We start from the raw sequence: 23,263 nt of genomic DNA, 5'->3' as shown, positions 1-23,263 counted from the left end.
ACAAAATACCAACATAAATATCTAGAAGAGGGTTGCTCTGTGTTACACTGCCCTAGCTTTACTGTTACATTACATTACTGTAGGCGTAATGAAATTAGGAGTGGTTATGTAAACAAAAAGTGGAATTAAGTCTTAGGCAAAGGCCAAAATGAGTACCACTGAATCAACACATGTTTCATAATAAATGAGGCATGACCATTTTGGTTAAATGGCTGCAATAAAGCTCTACCAGCAGTCAGGTTTAGTGAAAAATGGGAATATAATTTCACAGAATCATAGAATGCTGACTCACCTACATTTTCAGAGAGGATTTACAAGATGAACAATGGGAAGTAGTTTACCAAGGAAATGCAGGAGATTTTATCAGGAGACCAAAGACTGACTCAGCACCTTTGATTTGCTGGTTAGTTTTGATGGTATGTCATTTAGCAAAGTTCCACTGGCAGAGTCCTTATCCTTGACTGCAAAAAAAAATTTAAAATAGGTTATAATTTTGTTTCAGAATGTGCTCTCATCAACTTCTTTTTATTTAAAAATTTTAAGAACAAATTGATGGGATTGCCATGGAAAGTACCTTTCACACTTCGTGACAAACTTTTTATTGAAGGCTGAGAAGTAGGTTTAAACTTTTGACCTTTTGGAAGTATGAGCAAGACATTTAGTCTGGCCTCTTGGTAAGGAGAAACCTCAGCTCTTGGCCCATCAGAATTCCATTTCTACATCTACATTTATACTCCACAAGTCACCCAGTGGTGTGTGGCAGAGGGCACTTAACGTGCCACTGTCATTGCCTCCCTTTCCTGTTCCAGTCGCGTATGGTTCACAGGAAGAATGACTGTTGGAAAGCATCCGTGTGTGCTCGAATCTCTAATTTCACATTTTTGAGGTCCTCGGGAGGTATAAGTATGGGAAAGCAATACATTTGATACCTCATCCAGAAATGCACCCTCTCTAAACCTGGACAGCGAGCTATACCGCGATGCAGAGCGCCTCTCTTGCAGAGTCTGCCACTTGAGTTTGCTAAACATCTCCATAATGCTATCACGCTTACCAAATAAGCCTGTGACGAAACGCATCGCTCTTCTTTGGATCTTCTCTATCTCCTGTCAACCCGACCTGGTACGGATCCGAAACTGATGAGCAATACTCGTGTGTAGGCTTAACGAGTGTTTCGTAAGCCACCTCCTTTGTTGATGGACTACATTTTCCAAGGACTCTCCCAATGAATCTCAACCTGGTACCCACCTTACCAACAATTAATTTTATATGATCATTCTACTTCAAATCATTCCACACGCATACTCCCAGATATTTTACAGAAGTAACTGCTACCAGTGTTTGTTCCGCTATCATATAATCATACAATAAAGGATCCTTCTACTATGTGTTGTCTTTCTATGTCTGGTTTTTTGTAGACACTGGGGCCAAGAGATCCATTTCATTTGCAGTGGATGAGAACATCAAGGAAGGGCAATACATAGTCTTTCTGAGATGTTTTAAAAACTCGTCAAGTTTCTCCCTCCACGGGGCCAGATGATGAACTTACTAAAAACAACAACTAGGCTTTAATGTCTCCATGTCAAATGCAATATCCTTAAAATCTGCAATGAAGAAGTTTTCAACAGCTGGAGCTAACATACCCACTGCAACACTATCTGATCGTAATTCTGACTTGTGCAGAAAATGAGATATCAGAGAATGCCTAAATAGCACTACTGCTTCACTTACAAGGAACTGGGCTACTAGGTCCAAACAGTCTTCAACAATCACATTCATAAACACCACTACCATATCAAAATGGACCATAATGTCACCTTCACCAAGTCACAGATGGTTAATTTGGTTGATAAAATCTTGGAACTCCAAACAGTACTAACAGTAACATCCAGTTTACCATGAAAGCAGAAAAGGTGATGCATTGCCCTTCCTTGATGTTCTTGTCTGCAACAAATGAAATAGATGTCTTGGTCACAGCATCTATAGGAAACCCATCCACACCAGTCTGTACTAGCACCCCATCAGCCATCACCACCAACATTGATGCATAGTGCAAGACTGATACCAGACACAGATAACATGCCCCTTGAGCTGAGCAAGGTCTTCAGGAACGGCCGCTATAACAGTACATCAAATAACTGTAGTGGTTGAATGCAAGACTCGCAACATGGCCACTGATGTGGTGCAGGAAAAGAAATTTGCTTCCTTGCCATTCTGTGGCTCCATTCCAGGTATGATAAGCCACCTGCTGAAACAGCAAAATCAAATCAATCTTTCGGTCTCTGATGAAATCCTTCAATTTCTGATACGAGTTAAAGACACAGCAGGTGTCTTAGGTTTACAAGATATCTCGTGGGTGTGTCCAGATTTAGTCAGACAAAAAGTGTGCACTGTGGAGCAAAGCAGGAAGGTGCACGAGAGGTTTTATCACCTACACTACCCTGAGAAATCTGATTTAGCTGAGCATGCTTTAGAAAATGGACACGGGATAAAATTTGATGAAATATTCATTGTGGCTTACACAAACAGCATTGTGATTGTGAGATTAAAGAAGCCTTTTGACTTCAAAGTCACCAAAAAACCTAAATAGACACAGTGGCCTGCAGCTCAGCACAGTGTGGAATCCATTGTTAGATGGGCTGGCAGTTATACCACTTCATAATGGCCAAGGAGTACTTGACTGAAAGATGTAATTTTAATTACTTGATGCAGCTGGATACCCAATTACTTTTTATTCAATGGTACTGCTGCAAGACTGTGCATTCTTACACTTCCTTTATTGGTTGCCTTGGTTCATGTAAAACCAACAGCACTCTGGTACATTGTGTCTTTTACTACCAAGCACATACAGATCTGTACTTGTGAGCAAATGGTTGTCACCATGCTGCATGAACTAATTGTCTTTGAATAACTTCCACATGAACATATTACTGCTGATCATGATCATGAACAGGAAGTAGTCTAACCCCTCAAAGGCTTTGAAGATTATGGCTGTCCCTCACAGGAAATCCCTAAAGCATTGCAATTCAAACTGTTCAAACTGAATGAGTGTTCCACCTCAAAAAGCTGTAGATGAAAATTTTCAACTCATGGCCTACCTACAGTTCATCTGCATCTACTTAATTACTCTAAGTCACAATATAGTGCATTACAGAGCATATTGTACCACTACTAATCATTCCCTTTCTTGTTCCACTTGCAAATGGAATGATAGAAAAATTACTATCTATATATGCCTCCACACAAGCCGTAACCTCTCCTTTCTCTTCTTTACAATCCTTATGAAAATTTACATTAACAGCATTAGAATCATTTTGCAGTCAGCTCCAAATTTTGCCAACAGTGTTTTGTGAAAAGAATATTTTCTTCCCTCCAGGGATCCCATTTGAGTTCACAAAGCAATTCTGTAATTCTCTTGTGTTGATCAAATCTATCAGTAACAAGTTCACAGGTAATCTTATTTTAATGGAATTTATACAATGTATGACTCAATGGACCTTTTATTTTATAAATTTTGTTAATTATTCCTAGCAGGTAATAATGTAACTGATTTTAATTCTCAATTGAATGAAACTGTTTAAACTAATCGCAAAGTAATACAAAAGGAAGGAGTTCCTAAATTGCAATTATCTTAATAATTACACTTTATATGAAAATGAGGATGAGGATGAGATTAAAGCTCTAGACTCATCAGTTCCCCTCCTTTAATGTCAAAGTTTCTCTGAAACAAAGAACTACTGGATCTAATGGAGATACTATCTGGTTTTAAAAGTAAATATAGCACAATGGTAGCATTTCCCTGAACACAGAAGTAGCAGAAAATCAATTAAAACTTTAAAAGAAGGAAGTAATACTGGAATTGGAGGTGTACCAACTGAACTGGTGAAACATGGTACAGATAAAATACATGATCTTTTGATAAGCCTTTTTGAAAAATGCTTGAACAGAGAGGCCATACTAGGAGATTGGAAAGTAGGATTTATCTCAACAATCTGTAAGAAATGTGAGCAGATGAGTGAAAACTACAGAGGAATAACCGTAACTGATGTATTTAGCAGATGTTATAAAAGGATTATCAAACATTTTGGAAACAAAATTTAAGGAAATGGAAGCACAGCAACAAGCTGGCTTCAGAACAGATGAACTATAGATCATATATTCTGCTTGCAATAAATAACTGAAAAGAAAAAGTTAGAAATGAACCCCTACATTTAGTATTTGTAGACATAGAAAAAGTGTATGATGATATACCCATACATAACTTGTGGAAACTGGAAACTTTAAAATCATTTAATATTAGATTCATCATAATTAAAGCAATTCTGAACCTTTACAAAAACCCTATAGCAAGAATAGAAGTACAAAATTCTGTTTCACCTGGGTTTATAGCTTCAAAAGGATTATGTCAAGGATACAGTGCCACCTACACTTTACAAAATATATACAGAAAAAGGATTGGAAAACTGGAAAAGAAAATTTAAACACATGAGGATCCCAGTAAATGTTATTACAATATGTTCATTACAATTTACTGATGACCAACTGATTTTGTTACAAGATAAAGAAGACAATACATTACAAGGAAACTAATAGGGAGTATAAAAAAATGGGGATTTCAGGTCAACAAGATAAAATATGTGGTAATAGGAGACATAAATCAAGATTTGACACAGAAAGCAGGAATGGGAACTACTAAACACTCTGTAGAGTACAAATATCTAGGGGTCAAAATCACACAAGACAAATTATTCAAGAACAAATGTTGAGAAGATTGCTCTTGAAACAGTAAATGGTATTTTATGGGACCAACAGATTAGAAAGGAAACGAAAAGAAAAATCATCAATTATCAGAATCTTGACAACATATGGTCCAGAAGTATCGACAGTTAAATCACAAATAGTGTAAAGGTTGATAGCAACAGAGATGAGCCTGCAGAGGTAACTAGATGTGAAAGAATCAGAAATGAGATCATCAGGAAGAAAATGGACATCACAAATTCAACTGCAGATCTTATAGAAGAAAAACAACAGTTATGATATGAACATACAAAAAAGATGTCAAAGGAGAAAGTACCACAAAATTATTGAATGGGAGCCACCAGGAAGAAAGAAAAGGGGGAGACTGCTGACCACATGGATTCAAGGAATTCAGACCTCTATCAGAAGTAGTATTTAAGAAAACTTATGGACAGACAAAAGTGGAGGATGAGCATCAAATTTGATGTGTAATCTTGGAGTACCAGAAAATTTAAAATGTTGCATTGTGAAACTGGATAGTAAAATACAGGGTTGCTACAAAGTGAAATTCCCCAACATTTCCCTGATTTACAGACAAGTTTTAGCACTTTCTCTGACAAATTTTGAGATCTGAAGGGTAAGTAAAGACCTAAGTTGACAAAAACTGTAAGGACTTGTATTTCTACATGTCTGAGCAAAAAATCTGAAGTACTAACATCAAAATGTTTTTTAATGAACTGTTTTAAGATGGAGAGAGCAAGCCTAATGGTGTGTTCCATTAAGACCACTGATGTAATTTTATTTCAATAAAATGAAACATTTGGTGAAATTTAAAACACAAAAAGGACGCCTCTTGAAAGAAGTGTATAAGTCAGGGAAGAGTTGTGTAAACCAACACTTCAGGTGACTGCCAATAGAATGTTGGATCTACTATGTTATTGTCAGTTATTACCCATTTTGTTATGTCTATTATTTTACAGGTATTGTATGGTTTTTCTTTCAAGAAATATATGAGCACATACTGTACAAATTACCAGTGACTGCTACAATTTTCTTCTTATTATTATTGTCCATACTTTCTAATATATACTTTTGAAGTGCCAAAATGTACTAGAATAAATAAAATGTCTGTAAAATGCTGCACTGTACAATGTACTTGCAGTGAGACAGTCAATTCCTGAAATCCATTGGCTGTCGGGCAGCTATTTGTGTGTTACAGACACTATGTTGTTGAAATGAGACCACAGTGATCAATCCATGCAACAGTTAATATTCTGAGAATTAATACTAATGAGCATAGTCACAGACAGGAACATAGTAAAGAAAGTCATGCTCTGCCAACTAAATTTTTGGCCACAGCCTTTTCCAGAAAAGAGAGGGCACACACAATCACTCAGACAACTCATTCACACCCCCATCTCCAGCCAATGCATGAACAGTCTCTGAGAATCAGATCCAAACAAACCGCTCCTCAGACCTCCCTGTCTCGTCAGCAGCTGCTAGGTTAGCAGCTAGAAGTGGTGGCAGCACTGACTGCAAGCTAAGGGGAGTGGTACAAATGGGAGAAGCAGTAACAATGAGGGAGTATGGAAATGGCCCATGTACTAAGCTGTGCCCAACCAGTGACTAGGTGTGGTATTTCAGTAAACAAACCATTTCATCAACTGAGCTAAAAACCAGATTTTCCAGTGTTTTTCTACTTCCCTGATATTTTGATGATTTCCCTGAAATATTTGAAATTCTCTTATATTCTCCGATTTCCAGAACTTGTGACAACCTTGAAATAATGTAGCACAATGAACTATTTGCAAATCATGAAAAAATTCTAGAATTGATCAATGAGTGTTAATTACCATTGTAAGAGATAAAGACATTTTGAGAAAGCTTTCGACACTTCCAATAACAGACCTTAAAAAACAGAACACTGACTGAACATGGCAATTTACTCAAGAATGTTCATGTTAATGTTACAGATTTAGTTGGACTTTGTCAGGACTGTAAGTAATATGGAACAAAGAGTGTGACATAAGTGATAACCCATCAGTAAGAAACTCAACAATCCTAGAGTTATTTCATTGAATTCACTTCTGAACTTAAACCCAAAATTTATCATTCAGTGCAGGAAATCTGTTAATAGAGCCATTTTCAGTGTGGCCAGTTTATAAATAGTGTGACATCTGAACCTGTTATGAATTAGTGATGAGCTGTGAAACTCAGCTTTTCAGATATCTTTCCCTTGCAGCCAGGGACAGCTTCACTATGGTAACTGAAGCATCTAATGTATAACCAAGGTTTTAGAAGAAATTTAAATTTCATCTGCAAATCAAAATATAGTCTATTTCATGTATAAACTAAATGTCTTTTCCAGGATTTCTTTGGAGATCTTAATGACAGATTAAACTTGGCTATTTTCAGTAGCTCAGCATTCATTTTTGTTTTTAATGTTCATTATATACCAAACCCTTCCCACTCTTCTTCCAGTTATGGCTGTTCAAGGTTGCACAGGGCATAGCACTGAAGATAAAATTCCACTATCATAGTCATTGCTGTATTAATGAACTGCCCTCTTGATAGCCAAATGGGTTTCATACAGCATCAGTACCTATAGCCCTATGCTTTTTTTTTCAAATATTAGACAGTAGTTTCTGTTTCTTTAGTAGTTGCTTTATAGTGACAGTATATTGTGGAGAGTCCATCCCATGAACTGTTCTACCAGGTGCTTGTCTATGCAGTGCATGGTCAACTATTCTTTTAAACTTGAGCCACAGTTCCTGTCGAGAGGAAAAATTGTCAAGTTCCTCATTAAAATGACACTACTATTTTCTAGGTTCTGAACTTATCAATATTGTGACTCTTCAGTCTTTCTCCATGGATTTGTTGTAAATGGTCTTCACATGTTTGCCACTGGATGGCACTATGCAAATTAAACAATATTTCCTTGGAGCAACTGTCCAACATCTTCAGGTGATTGAACCTTGCTGGTGGCTAGGTACGACTGACTGTATCCACATGTCAATGTCCTGTATATAGAACATGTGCACAAAGATTGCACAGGTACGGAAATCACGCATGCACAATGATTTGCAGATAGACGGCACCATATTCAAACACCCTTGGCCTAAAACCACAGTGGCCCTGCTGCACATGTGCTGTGCACTATGATTACTAACAGTGTTGCCAGATGTTACTCACTAAAATTTTATACTAGACCAATGTTGTGACAGGTCTCTTAAAAATCTTGACTTTTCTTGTCATGATATAATAGCAAGCCAATGCATACGGATCTATATTTGCACACTACAAGCTGCCCTCAACCTTTACAATGTGGTAGAACACTATGTACAGTTCATGGTGTGCATGTGGTATCTTATCCTGGAAGTCTCTCAGGTGAGATGCAACATTTGAAAATGGTGTTCCAACAGAATGGTTATTCTGCACTCAGGCCAAGTGAGTTCAATCCATGGAACAGAATGAAGATATGAAGACAGCCACAACTTTGGACTTCTTGCCATATTTTGGTGCCATGTCATATTTTGGTGCCATGTCATCAAGAATATGAAGAGTGCTCTGAAGGTATGATATTACACGTGTTTTTTCAACCATCTGGAAAACTGAGGAACCTGTTGGTTTGGTTAAGGATTACCTTGGCCAGACAAAACACAATGTATACAACATTCATTGTCAATGTGGGGTGGCATATATAGGCCAGACATGTCTCTCAGTACAAGTATGCTGAAATAATGATCATTGTCATACATGCCTACACCAACCAGTGAAGTCAGAAATTACAAAACACTGAATACAATATATCATGATTTATGAAAAGAAGTTCTGGTATCATCTTTCTGGGACTGCATCACTAAGGAAGCACTACGTATCTGTAAAGCTGTTAATCTTAATAAGGATGCAGCATTTCAGCTGAGTACCGCCTGGAACCCTACAATGGCTGCTATTAAATCACAATGAGAAAATCAAGATTTTCATCAACAGACCCAATTTTGATTGGTCTAGTGCAGATTTTTAGCAACATCTGGCCACACTGTTAGTAAATATAGCATATAGTGCACACGCTGGAGGGCCAGTCTGCAACTTCTGGCAGAGGGCACTTAAGTATGGCACCATTTACCTACAAATAATTGTGCATGCACGATTTCTGCAGCTGTGCATTCTTTGTGCATGTGCACGCCTGTTCTAAATATGAGGTGTCGACATACAAGTGCCATCAGCTGTATGTAACCACCAGCAAGGTTCAACCATCTGAAATTATCTGACAGTTGCTCCGAGGAAATATTGTGGAATTTGCACAATATCATCCAGCACCAAACCTGTGAAGACTATTTGCAACATAATATTTCTACTTTTTTTAGTTTTGCACTGTACTTTGATAACCATTGTGGCTACAACTGACTCATGTTTACTGATAAGTGAGAGCTGGAAATTAACACACAATGTTTGGTTGGAAAGAATGAAAACACTTTCACATTTGAATGTGTTAAAAATTATGGCATTCCTGAAAACTTCACAAAAATGCATTGAAGCATGGACAGGCATGCTGTAGACACATACTGGGCATGTACCCAAATTTAGTGAAATTATCCTACTGATCACAAAATATACATCAAGTGATGTTGGTTGGTTTCTTTCATTCCAGGGTGAAAAAAACAACTGGTGTCATGTGTGCCCAAGTCATAACAATAGGACATTAAGACAGAGGAGTTAAACTACTACCCATCAATCTCAATTGACATAAGAAAAGACAGCTTAACACAGGGACGTGGAGTGGGGGTCTTGAAAATACACCATAGAGAAATGGAGGTCCAGAACTAAACATTAAATGACCTTTGCCATATTGCTTTGGCAGATAAAACGCAGTCAATAGCCAGCACATCATTTGCTAAAATGGCCCATAACTCAGATGGCAAACCCAAGCAGGAATGCAAATGGTTAAAAAATGGACATTCAATCAGATGGACAGTTAAAATGTGGGCACAAAGTGGTGGGGAGCACCACTTCAATGAAGCTGGCTCATAAGCCAGTGCTTTATATGCAACTAAGTTAAAATGACCTCCTCCTCTCGATGGGATGGCCAACAGGAGAGTGTCCACATTGCTCCAGGGTCTTAATAATCTGGAACTTATTCCCATGAAGTGAGGATCAATGGTGATGCTAAAGTGACACCACCTCCTGACAGATGGCAACAGAGCTCTGAGGTAATATAGGAACTAGTGGGCTGATGTACAAGGACTGCAGCCTTGGCAGCAGTCACCAGCCTTGTTTCATGGCAGACCAATATGACCAGGAACCCACATAAACATCACAGTGGCTCCATCAAGAGTGAGCAAGTGACAGTTTTCCTGGGCCCATTGCACTAAGGGATGGGCAGAGTGAAGTGCACAGAGACTTTGAAGGGTGCTGAGAGTATCTGAGCAGAGGACACAGTCAAAAAGCCTGTGGCACCGGATATACTCCATGGCCTCTAATACAGGGTGAAGAGCTTGGCTATATATACTGAGTGGTGTGCCAGAAGACAATACTGAAAAATGTCCATGCCAATGACAAAGTCACATCCAACACCGACAGTCAGAGCTATTTGTGCACAAAAAGTATTATTGAGAAGTTCCATGAAAAGATCATGAAAATAGAGCAAGGCTGCAGTAGTATACTAAGAAACTAAATGAAGGCCAAGGTGAACACTGGCCACTGCACAAAACCAAGGTGGTGAAGGTTTCCCACCCACCCAAAAGTTGCAGGTAGTGTGAAGTTAAGCTGCCAGAGCAAGTGCCAAAAGTGGACTCCAGGAGGTGACAGCAGGGGGGGACATGCCCTATACTGGCAATCAAAGGAGTCATCTAAGAAGGGAGCATATGATGGGTGGCCATGCATGGCAGACAAACAGCATGCGTACCTGCTGAGGATAAAGTCACAGCAGTAGGACAGTGGTGGTTCAGCACCTTCAACATACAGACACTACCAGTCTAGTGTAAAAGGCACCAGTGGCCAATTGGATGGATAGTGTTCACACAGCATAAGAGAAATACATGCAGAGGCATAAAGCACCCAGAGTCTAGTTTCAAACAGACAAGGGACTGATACAAATCGAGGAGGGTGGTGGTTTGATCTGCACCCCAGGAAGCACCATTGAGGACACTTAGAACATTGAGGGACCACATACAGCATGCTTTCAGGTAAGACATGGGAGGACCAAGAGATTCCTATTGAGCATGAGACCCAGCAATTCCGTAGTTTCAATTAATGGAAGAGCAACAGGCCCTAGATGTAAAGATAACAGGAGAAATCAATTGTGCCACCTGAAATTCATAAAAATGATTCTGTCAGTGGAAAAACTAAACCCATTGTCTATGCTCTGTGTGTAAAGGTTATCAAGACATCACTGAAGATGCTGGTCAATGAGACAGGTCCATTGAGAACTGCAAGAGGCGGGAAAATCATCAACAAAAAGGGGGCTGGAGATGCCTGGTGGAAGACAGGCCATTAAAGGGTTAATGGCAATAGCAAAGAGGATGATGCTCAGGACATAATGCTGAGGCACACAATTTTCCTGGATAAAGGTGTGACATGGCAGAACCCACACACACCTTGAAAACTCAGTCTTTTAAAAATTCCTGAAGGAAACAGGACAGGCAACTATGGAAGCCCCACATGTAGAGAGTACAGAGCACAGTTATCCAGCAGATGTAGGCCTTCTCCAAACTGAAAAACATGGCCACAAACTCAAATTTCTGCAGAAAACCTTTCCATGACATGGGTGGAAAAAGTAACAGGATGGTCAACTGCAGAACAGCACGCTCGAAATCCACACTGAGCAGTGGTTAGTAAATTGTGAGTCACAAGTCACCATACCAGCAGGTCACGAATCATTTGTTACATCAGCTTGCAAACACAGCTGGGGAGAGAGATGGGTTGGTAGCTGGAAGGAAGGTGTTTGTCCTTACAGGGCTTAGGTACAAGTATGATGATGGCTTCACACCAGCATCTGAGAAATGTGCCCTCTGCCCAGATGGGATTGTACACATTAAGCAGAAAGTGCTTGCCCACAACAGAGAGAGGTGCTGCAACATCTGAATGTTGACAGCATCTGGCCCTGGAGTGGAGGATTGGGATGAACAGAGTACGACCTAGTTCCCTCATAGTGTAGATGGCACCATAGCACTCTCAATTATGAGAAGCAGGATGATAGTGGGAAGAGCTCAAAAGGTGTCCCAAAGTGTTGGAGATAGCAGTAGGGTCCATGATATCATCTGCTATTGTCAGACCAGAAATTGGGGAATGGATCTTGGTCCCCGAGAGCTGCCAGAGGTTGTCCTTCACAACAGAGGAAAGGCTGGAACTGTTAAAAGAACTAATGAATGAAATCAAGCTAGCTTTTTGCCATCCCAAAGAATGTGATGACAATGTGCACACATCTTTTTATAATGGGCACAGTTTGCCATTGTAGGATGACTGTTAAAAACATGAAGAACATGTCTCCGCATGTGAATTGTGTCATGGCATAGCTCTGTCCACCAAAGACCTGAAACACAGCGTGGTATAGGGGAAGTGATAAGAATGCAATGTTCTGCAGTGATAAGGATAACATTTGTAAGATATTTCACCTGGTCATCACAACTGAGGGAATCTTGTTCTTGAAAGATCACCAGGAGGAGTAAAGCTGCCAATAAGCCTTAGTAAGCTGCCATTTGTGTGTGCAGGCAGGTGCAGTAGGAGTCAGTAAATGGATAACACACAGGAAACAAGTCACTCTAGTAGGTGTCAAAGAATGGACCATTCTAGACAACTGGCAAGCTGGGCAGTGCAGAAGCATAGGTTCAAATGGGAACAGGTGTGCAAGGAGTCAGAAAGGAATGTGAGTGCTCCTGTGTTAAGGCAGAAGAGGTTAAGTTGATCAAGAACATCACCCAAGAGGGCACCTCTGACACGTTCTGGTAGAACCCCAAAGGGGATTATGTGCATTAAAGTCACCAAGTAACAGAAATGGGGGAGGTAGCTGACTAAAAAGCCAGAGGAAGTCTACCCTGGTGACATCAAATGACAGTGGGATATTAATGGTACAAAGGGAAAAGTTAAGTGAGGGAAGAAAAGGCGAACTGCAACAGCTTGAAGATGGGGAGCCAGAGTGAGGGGTTGACTATGTACATCATTCTACATGAGCAGCACAACTCTCCCATGAGATGAAATGCTGACCTCAGGGAGAGATCAAAATGACTGGGAAGAAATGCAGAAGCTCAAAGCAGTCATGAGGACAACTATTTCCTGAAGGCAAAGTACAGGGGGACACTGATTCTAAAAGCAGCCATATATCCTCTTTGGGCCACAAACATTCCATTGGATGAGAGGCCTGAGGAGGAAAAAATTAAGTGTGTCACCTCGGCGGCTGCTGAGCGCCAGCCTGCAAAGACTCACTGCTACAGGGCACAGAGGCAGAAGGTCCCTGCTGCATGAGGTCCCCAGAAGCATCAGCTTTCTTGTGCTGTCAGTCTGTGGAGTTCAGTGCAGAAAAACTGTTGGTTGTGCGCATTGGTGACAGAGGCCAACCAGATGAAGCTACCACATGGCAATACTGTTGAAGAGGATCTTCAAGTGAGCAAAGGAGAAGACTGTTTACCTTTGCTGGACTACTTTGAGCCTTTCTGGTTAGCAGAGGAAGACTAGTGTTGGTTAGCTGGAGGGACGTAGGAAGTCTTCACAAGAGTAATCCTTTTATCCGTTCTGGCCTGATGTTTGTATAGCTGGTTGCTTAGCCCTTTGAGGCAAGATTTTGATGGTTTGTTACACAGCTGGACAAGGGGATGGCAATGCTACCTTAACACTGGGCAATCTCGCATGTCCTCCATGGAGTGAGATGTAGCAAGACGGTACTGCTAGGCAGTAGAACGCGGGTTTTGTTACTAGCCAATAACTTGCGAGCAAACAGATAAGGCACTTTTTCCTTTATCCTGATCTCATGGACTGCCCACTCATCAAGATACATGGGAGAATCTTATGAGGAGGGGGCAGGGCCGCCATTTCAGTTGATTCAGCAGGGAGAAGAATGTGGACAATTACCCTTGTGCCCATCTCTACCACAGGCTACACATTTGGCTGGGTGTTGACAAGACATTCTAGTGTGGTTTAGACGATGACACTGGCAGCAGCCCACTAGAATGTCTTGTCAACACCCAGCCAAATGTGTAGCCTGTGGTAGGGATGGGCACAAGGGGGATTGTCCACATTCTTCTCCCTGCTGAATCAACTGAAATGGCGGCCCTGCCCCCTCCTCATAAGATTCTCCCATGTATCTTGAGTGGGCAGTCCATGAGATCAGGATAAAGGACCATCAGATTCAGAATGTACAGTCAGACTATGATAATTTCATGGCCTGCTTTGATTTTGGACAGAAGCACAACTCTATTAAAGGTGAGAACAAAAGTTTGTGTGGGCACTAAGGAGGAATCTACCTTTTTCATCATATGATGCACAGCAGTGACACCCTGATCAGAGGTACGATTGGATTTCAGCCTCAGTCAGACTGTCTAGCAGCCTGCTGTAAATAACACCATGGGAAGAATTCAAAGTGTTATGGGCCTTGACACCAACAGGATAGCCAAGGAGAAACAAGGTGGCAAGCAGCTGTGCTTGAGAATCAGAAATAATATCCAAAAGCATAGTGCCATTTCGTAAGTGAGAGCAGGATTTCACAGGGCCGGCAAATGCATCAACACCTTGTTGAATAATAAATGGGTTTAGCATTGCAAAAGACTGTCTTCAGTACATTAGACTAAGAGGAACCATGGTACAGCTGGAAGGGTCTTTGAATTGGTAGCCTCAAAACCGTTTACACTGATTGTTAAGATGGTTGGCTCATGTGCTCCTTCCAACTGGCAGCCCTCTTCACAAGGGGGTGCAACTGCCTTAGGTGATTCTTCACGCCTCCCGAACAACTGTCAGAGGGACGTATTGGCAATTCGGGAAGGTAGAGCTCAGGCACTAACCCCTCTGGACCTGGCCTGTACCAGGGAGTATGTGCGATCCCTACCTGCTGACCTAGGTCTGGGAATTATGAATTGCCCATCACGTGTTGTGTGTCAGACACATGGGCCGGCCTTCAGGAGTGCACAGGGAAGGAGGTAAAGAGGAACCTCAAATGTCAATGCAGAGGAAGGATAGGAGAAGGGAAACAAAGAAATAGGGAACGAGAAACAAAGAAATATGGAACGAGAAACAAAGAAATATGGAAGGAGAAACAAAGAAATATGGAACGAGAAACAGTGGTGAGCCTGTTCTTATGTCAGCGATTGACAATGCAGAATGTTCCCAATAACACCTCAGACATGTTCCTCAAGGTTGGGGTAAAAGAATAGGGAGAGCATAGACATGCAGTACAGAAGGTAAAAGATGCTGCAAAAGCTGGGGCCCCATGCTAGCCAAGCATTAACCCACTAAAGAGTGGCAAGCCCCCTTAGGGATTTAACTGAGGTAGACTGTCACTACATTTAATTCAAACAAACAACTGCCAGGCTTTGGGAGTCTTCTGGTTATTTGTTTTGTCAAGCCATGAAGATTATTTGATGCAAGGACACATGAAAAATTTGTAGTAGAGTTTTGTTAAACATAACGAAATAATGTGTAAATTGTAATGTGATACATGTTCACAATAAAGCACAGCAAATCATAGTATCCACTCCTAGAAAATGAGACAGGAACTGAAATGCTTAACTGTTTTGAAATATTCCTTTACAAAAAGAAAAACCTAGGAGAATTTTATCTTTGTACCACTGAAAAGATGAGTTAAATAAGTATTAGTATCAGTGGTGCAGTGAAACAGCTGCAATTTTTAAAACTGAACAAAGCTCCAGGGCCCAATGGAATCCCTAATGGACCCACTAGAGGACAGATCTGTGCATACAATTGAGAAGTTCTTGGTGCAGCATTCAGATTTTGATTTACAATAGAGCAACTCTTGTGTTGGACACCGTCTAAAACACCCGATTTTGTGGCCGAGTTAACCCCTCTTCTAACTTTAATCTATCACAGATACCCAAACAAAAAACGGTATGTTGTTACGTCCCAGCAGTTAGTGAGTCATTAAAAATGATTTAAATACCTGTGAACATATTGCCTTCGGTGTCCCTCAATGGCTGCATACATGAGTAAAATATGCTTGTTCAATAAATACAGGCTACCATAATGGATTTCACTACAATGATGTAGGCCACAACTGAAGCACAGTAAGTATGTAGATTTATTCACTTCAAAACCTGTATCTTATGGGCTCATGATCAATCTTCGGTGTAATAAGCCTCGTTGTTACTACTACAGCTAACCGATGGTATCACATACTACACTGGTGATATTAAATAGTCCAGAGGCAGTAATGTGGTAGTAATGCAAGTGTGAGGTCCATTGCATTGTTCAACACTAATACTTAAAGTACAAATATAAAGTCACATATCATTCTGCCTTTTGTGATATTAAATCTAACTGTTTAACACTCCAAAATAACACATCACTGCACTGTTCTAATACACTGTATTAGACAGTGTTCAACACACAAGTTGCTCTATTGTAAATCAAAATCTGAATGATGCACCAAGAACTTACCTGAACTAATGCACAGATCTGTCCTCTAGTGGGACCAACACTCATCTGCCTAACAATACTCAAGGCTGAGTATTTATACTCTTCCTACAATGTACTACTGGCTATAATAATGCAAAACATAATTTATAGTAGGAAACAGTTGAACAACATTATCAAACACTAATATTCCCTACTCTGCTAGAACATGTTTAAGACATTTTCTACACACAGAAATCACATTAATATCGAAATTTCAGAAATAAGCATTCTAACAATGCTAAACAATCATTTATATTTTGTTAATTAGGCTCAAGATTTAAAAATGGCTCTGAGAAGTATGGGACTTAACATCTGAGGTCATCAGTCCACTAGAACTTAGAACTACTTAAACCTAACTAACCTAAGGACATCACATACATCCATGCCCGACGCAGGATTCGAACCTGCGACCTTAGTGGTTGCGCAGTTCCAGACTGAAGCCCCTAGAACCGCTTGGCCACACCAGCCAGCCTCAAGATTTAATTCTACCATTTACAGATGATTAGAATGAATTATATTCTTTTATCTAAACATTTTCCATATATTAATTTCCTGAATGATTCTGATTATGTAACAAAGGATATTGTAACTACTGTTTGGTATTGCTACTATTCTTCTAAAAGCCTTTTTCCTATTATTGAACAGTAAACGAATTTAATTATAGCTGGATATATAAGAGTGTTCGTCTAGTAATACCTAATGCAGGGATGGTAACCATAAGCCTGGAATGTTACAACACATTAGTTGTAAGAGAACAAAGGGCACATTTTACAAGAAAGGCAGTAGAAGTGATCCACAGAACTGTCATCCAAATCCTTGATATCAATTTGTCTGGAAACATCTATCATATGAAACACAACTCCCAAACTTTTTTTGATGACAATGTTTTGGATCAAAGCAGTTAGGTAGATGCAGTACTTATTGATTTCCAAAAAGCATTTGCCTCATTACCACACTAATGCTTATTGTCAAAAGTATGGTCATATGGGGTAAAGTGAAATTTGTAACTGGACTGATGACTTTCGGTAGGGAGGCTGCTGCATGTTATCTGGAATCTAAAGTCATCATTAGATATAGAAGGTATATATTATGACCAGTCACTCAATATAAATAGTAACCTCAGACTTTTGCAGATGATGCATTTATCTATAGTGAAGTACTATAAGAAAGGAGCTGCATAAATATTCAGAAATGAAAAATTGTGCATTTCACAAATAAAAAGAATTTAGTCTCCTGTAACTATAATATCAATGAGTCACTGCTTTTAATCTGCCAACTCATACAAATACCTGGGTGTAGAACTTTGTAGGGAAATGTATGGAATGGTCATGTAGGCTCAGTTGTGGGTACATCAGGTTTTAGACTTTGGTTTATTGGTAGAATACTGGGGAAGTTCAGTCATCTATAAAGGAGACAGCTTGCAAATCACTCATACGACTCATTGTAGAATATTTTTGAAGTGTGTGGGATACATACCACATAGGACAAACAGGTCATATTGAATGTATCCAGAGGAGGGCAGCACAAATGGTCACAGGTTTGACCCTTGGGAAAATGTGAGACAGACACTGAAGAAACTGGACTGGCAGACAAAGAGAAACTATCCCATGAAGTTTCAAGAACTGGCTTTAAATTATGATAGTAGAAATATACTACAAGCCCGTATGTGATGATCAAATAGAAATTGAGAGGATACAATTATTCTAATTACAGCATTCACAGAGGCATGCAAACACACACTCTTCCTACGCCCTAAGTGAAAACAGGACAGGAAGAAACTATAATAACTGTCACAATGGGATGCACCCTCTGCCATACACTTCACAGTGCTTTGCAGAATACAGATGTAGATGGTGAAACAATATGCAGGGATAACAATGAAAACAATTGACAAAATTATTTAATTGGATAGATAAAAAATCTATCACACACACAAAGGACTGTTGTAATTGGGAAGCTTTTGAAGCCAATGGCTCCTTCAGGCAGAAGGGTTGAACAGGAAGAAGAGGGGTGAAAGAAAACTACTGGAGAGGTCTAGGAAAAGGGGTAGATCCCAAGAAAGTCACCCAGAACTGCAGGTCAGAGAAGACTTACCGTGCAGGATGGAAAGGAAAGACATTGCACTGGACAAGATTTGAAAACCTGAGAGCTTAAAGGAGGAAGACAGGGTAATATGCAGACACATTACTGCTTCAACATCATGCATGAGTTAATAAAATTGAAAAGCTAAGTGCATCGTTCACAACATTGGTGGGAGGGGCAGTGAAAAATAGATGGGAAAGACAAAATATGTAGGAAACTAAAATAGAGTGAACAAAGACGTAGTTACGGTGAAGAAAAGCTGAAATGGAAGAAATTAAGGCCAGGTGGGTGACGAGAACCAAGGACATGTTGTGCTAGTTTCCACCTGCGGAGTTCTGAGAAACTGGTGTCTGGTGGAAGAATCCAAATGGCGCATGTAGTGGAACAGGTGCTGTAATCATTGTAGAGCATACTCTGCAACATGATACCGCCAGTTGCCAGTATACATCCTCTGCCTATGCCCATTCTTCAAAATTGATAATTTGGTGGTAGTCATGTAATGTAGAAGGCCAAACAGTGTTTACATAACAGCTGGTATGACATGTCATTTTGTAAGTGGCTCTCCCTTTGATAGTATATGTTTTGCCAGTTACAGGGCTGTTATAGATGGTGGTAGGAGGATGCATAGGGCACATCTTGCAGTGGGACAGTCACAGGGGTAGGAGCCATGGGATAGGGAGATGGGTGCAGAAGAAGCATAGGTTCTTACAAGAATATTTGCAGAGATTGAGAGGGCTATGGAAGCTATTCTAGGTGTGGTGGGAAAAATCTCAGACAGAATGGATCTCATTTCAGGGCATGACACATTCCAGACCACAATAATACTGAGTCACCAATGGTTTGCTCCGAAGTTGATTTTTAGAGGAATCAGCAGTACCAGGATTGAATGCGATGGCCCGGTAAATGTGCTTTTTAATTTGGCTGGTGGGGTAATTATGTGCAGTGATGGCTGAAGTGAGAATGGTAGTGTATTTCTGTAAAGAGTGGGCATCCAAACAAATACATTTTCCTCAGATACCAAGGCTGTATGGCAGCAAACATTTGACATGGAAAGAATGGCAACTGTCAAAATGTAAGTACCATTGTTTGTTGGTAGGCTTAACTTGGATGAAAGTGTGTAGCTGGCCTTTGGTGAGAATGAGATCAACATTAAGGAAAGTGGCATGGCATTCAGAACAGGAGCATGTGAAATTTAATTGGGAGAAGTTATTCAGATATTCCAGGAATTTTGGCAGGTCAGCCTCACCACGAGTACATATGGTGAAGATATCAATGTATCCAAACCAAACCAGGGGCTGATGAGTTACAGATCCCAGGAAAGCCCCCTCCAAGCAACCCATGAGAAGGTTGGCATGGAAAGGTGCCCATCCTGGTTCCCATGGCTGTACCCCTGACTTGGTTTTATGTCTGCCCATCAAAGGTAAAGTAATTGTTGGTAAGTACGAAGTTGATTAAGTTGAGCAAGAAGGATGTCATAGGTTTGGAATCAGGTGGGCATTGACTGAGGAAATGTTCAGCAGCAGACAGACCATGTACATGTGGGATGTTGGTATAGAGGGAGATGGCGTCAATAGTGACAAGCAAGATGTGTGGTGGGAGTGGGATGGGCACAGATTTCAGACGATCTAGGCAATGTATGGTATCTTTAATGTAGGAGGGAAGTCGTCATACTATGAGTTGTAGGTGTTTATTAACCTAGGCAGATGTACATACAATGGGTGCTTTGAAGCCAGCAACAATAGGACAGCCTGAATGATTGGGTTTGTGGATCTTAGGAAGAAGGTAGAAGGTAGAGGTGCATGGTTTGTGTGGGTAAGAAGTTCTATGGATTGTGGTGTCAGTCCTTGTGAGGGTCCTGAGGTTTTTACGATGGACTGCAGGTCAGTTTGAATAACAGAGATGGGGGGGGGGGGGGGAGGGGGGGAGAGGAGGTCTTTATGGTAGATGCTGTATGTAGAGACATCAGACAGCTAGTGTAGGCCTTTGCTAACATACTCCTGTCAGTCAAGTACCACAGTGGTAGATCTTTTGTCTGCTGGGAGGATAAGGATGGAGTCATTAGCTTTCAGGGAATGTAGAACCTGGAGTTCTGGGGAGGACAGGTTAGGGTCATGTTGTAGGGACCTGACAGAAGATTGTGAATCAATGCTGGATGTGAGGAATTCTTCGAATGTTTGTAAGGGATGATTCTGAGGTAGTGGTGGTGGATCAAGTTGGGATCTTGGTCGAAGCTGTTCAAGGCTGGTTTCAATGTTAGGTTTGCTGTTGGGAAGATTTTGGGACTGGATTCCAGAGTGATATTTCCAGTTGACATTAACTGTAAAGGAAATTAGATCCATGGATGATACAGAATTCAGGGGGGAGGGAGTGCTTTGGGTTGGGTTGTTTTGGGGAAGGAGACCAGACAGCGAGGTTATCGGTCTCATCGGACTAGGGAAGGAAGTCAGCCATGCCCTTTGAAGGGAACCATCCCAGCATTTGCCTGGAGTGATTTAGGGACATCACAGAAAACCTAAATCAGGATGACCGGACGTGGGATTGAACCATCATCCTCCCAAATGCGAGTCCAGTGTTTAACCACTGCGCCACCTTTCTCAGTACGGAGTGCTTTGGATGAGAGGTTGAGAACACCGTACTGTTGTGACTGGTTCTTGTGATGAGTCATTAGTGGTCAGGGAGGCAGTGGTCAAGGCTGTGGGATGGTAAGGAGGTTGGCCAAGTTTGATTTGTAGGAGAGGAGTAATGGTTGATGATGTGGTTGTTTAGGGAGCTGCAGAGGGACAGGAAGAGAAATGCCACTGAGCTTTTTGAGGTGAAGTCTGGCATGTTGTTGCAGTTTGAAGTTGGCTTGGCAGATGATACCATTCAAGGAAACATGAGGGGCCTCTAGGGTACTGAAGAATGGGAGAAGTCCAGTAGAGTGGAAATTGGCTGATGACATGTATAGGTCACAGATTAGCTGGGTAAGAGCAAGAGATTGTTGTATTTGAAACTGTAAAAGAGCCTAGTATAGGGTAGGATTGCATCCAGAAACAGGGACTTTCTATGTTAGGCCTTTTGGAGTAACTCCAAGGGACAAGCATGTTTCAAGAAATAGAATGTGAGACCTTAGTTTTTATAGTGCAAAGGCACGTTTTTGGAAAGTACAAGTGTGATGTGAGATGGGATTCCCTTGTGGGAGTGGCAAAAAATAAATAAGCAGAGGCTGAAAAGATAGAAAACAGAAGAAAAGAAGCTGGCAAAATTAGAAAAATTTGCACAAAAATCATTAATAAGCAGTAATTGGTGGGTGATCTGTATGGTACGTAGAAGTAATTGGAAAAGAAGAAAGGAAAAATCTATTGAGAAAGTCATGAAAACAGACGAAATTTTAAAAGCTGGGTTAACAGAAAGCCAAAGTCATAGGAGAAAATGTCAACTACTTAGTTTGGCAATTAAAGTGACAGACAGCATTAAAGTCAATTGGAGCAGTTTGTCACAAACAAGTGCACAAAAATGTCAAAGAATTAGGTATAAACAGGATAAATGGATGGTGGAAAAGGAAATAGCTGTCAAATTTGCAAATAAATCAGTGATAGAATATGTAGAGGGTAGTGTGTAAAATGTAGTTTAATAAAATAATGTTACAGTTATGTATCTTTCAAACATTTGAAAGCATACAATTTTAAGTGCATGATCTATTATGTACAGAGATCCTAAATCACTGCACAATCAGCCACACACAATCCTGCACAGTGTTATTTTTAGCTAAAAACCAGCAGTTAATTTGCTTCAAAAATTCTGGGCAATATGAGTGTACAACCTGTAAAGAATGGGGCCCATAGTATGTACTACATGGATGAACTGTCCCTGCCACCATGTCTTGCAGGCCCATGTGCAGGGAGTATCCACATAGGAACTTTTCATTGTGCAATTTTATCACTACTGGGTAAGGGCAAATACCTGTGGCGTGCAGCGCCGTAAATATCGATATTTGTAAAGAGTGTAAGTGTGCTATCTTTGAGATGGAGAGTTTTGGAGGATGTTTTCCGCTAACGGGAGTTAGCCTCATGGATTTGTATCTGTGTATACGTGAATTGCTAATAAATTGTCATATGAGAGAATACTAGTTGTTTACCTACAACTATCACCCAATTCCCTCACTGGTGACCCCGTTTTGTGTAATACGTGTTCAAGTTATGGCACGAAGTGTTATTTACGCGCCTACCGCGTCGGTTTTCTTTTCGCGATCGCGAGGGCCGGTGTTTTAGCTTCAGACAATGGCCTTTCAGCACTCACCACCGCCCGGATCTCAGCAACATCTCTCCAGCATCCCTGCCGTCGTAGTGGATATGCCGCGAGATCCTTCGGAATCTTTCAGCCCGAACATGCAGTGGAATTCATCGAGTGCAGCCAGTTTCTGCCAACCGCCAACGGTCGCGGACTCTGGCTTTGTTAGCCTAGACTTTTCCACGTGTTCTCCACAGAGTGTTGTTCGGAACATTCCTACTCCTGTGTCGAACGCACAATTCAATACAGTTCGCGGTGTCGAGCGGAATCTTGCCACTTTGGAAAATCCAGCAGTAAATTCAATCCCGAGCCAGTTCCCGCCACGTGTGTATCCTTCCGCGCCAGTTAGTCAACATGTGCTCAATGCTCGCCAAACAGACAATATCACATCGAGTGTGCATCCTTGTGGACATGTGTGGGATCCTTGTGTTGCTCATAATCAAGTCAACAATTCTGTGCTGGACAGTAATTACCCGGACATTTACAACCACCCCCACCATTCACGGCCGAATGAATACAGAGTGCATAACGGACATTCACTGGCGTACGTAAGTACTAGCGG

General features: G+C 40.8%; 1 protein-coding gene across 1 annotated transcript in view; it reads right to left on the bottom strand.

The window, feature by feature from the left end:
• Positions 1-23,263, bottom strand: part of LOC126274010 (uncharacterized) — a 163,131-nt gene that overhangs the window by 86,778 nt on the left and 53,090 nt on the right. The gene's annotated exons all lie outside the window — the stretch shown is intronic.

The sequence above is a fragment of the Schistocerca gregaria genome, chromosome 1 (assembly GCF_023897955.1).
Source record: "Schistocerca gregaria isolate iqSchGreg1 chromosome 1, iqSchGreg1.2, whole genome shotgun sequence".
Taxonomy (NCBI): domain Eukaryota; kingdom Metazoa; phylum Arthropoda; class Insecta; order Orthoptera; family Acrididae; genus Schistocerca; species Schistocerca gregaria.
Note: the sequence above shows the minus strand (reverse complement) of the source record. Positions and strands in the feature narration are given on the sequence as shown.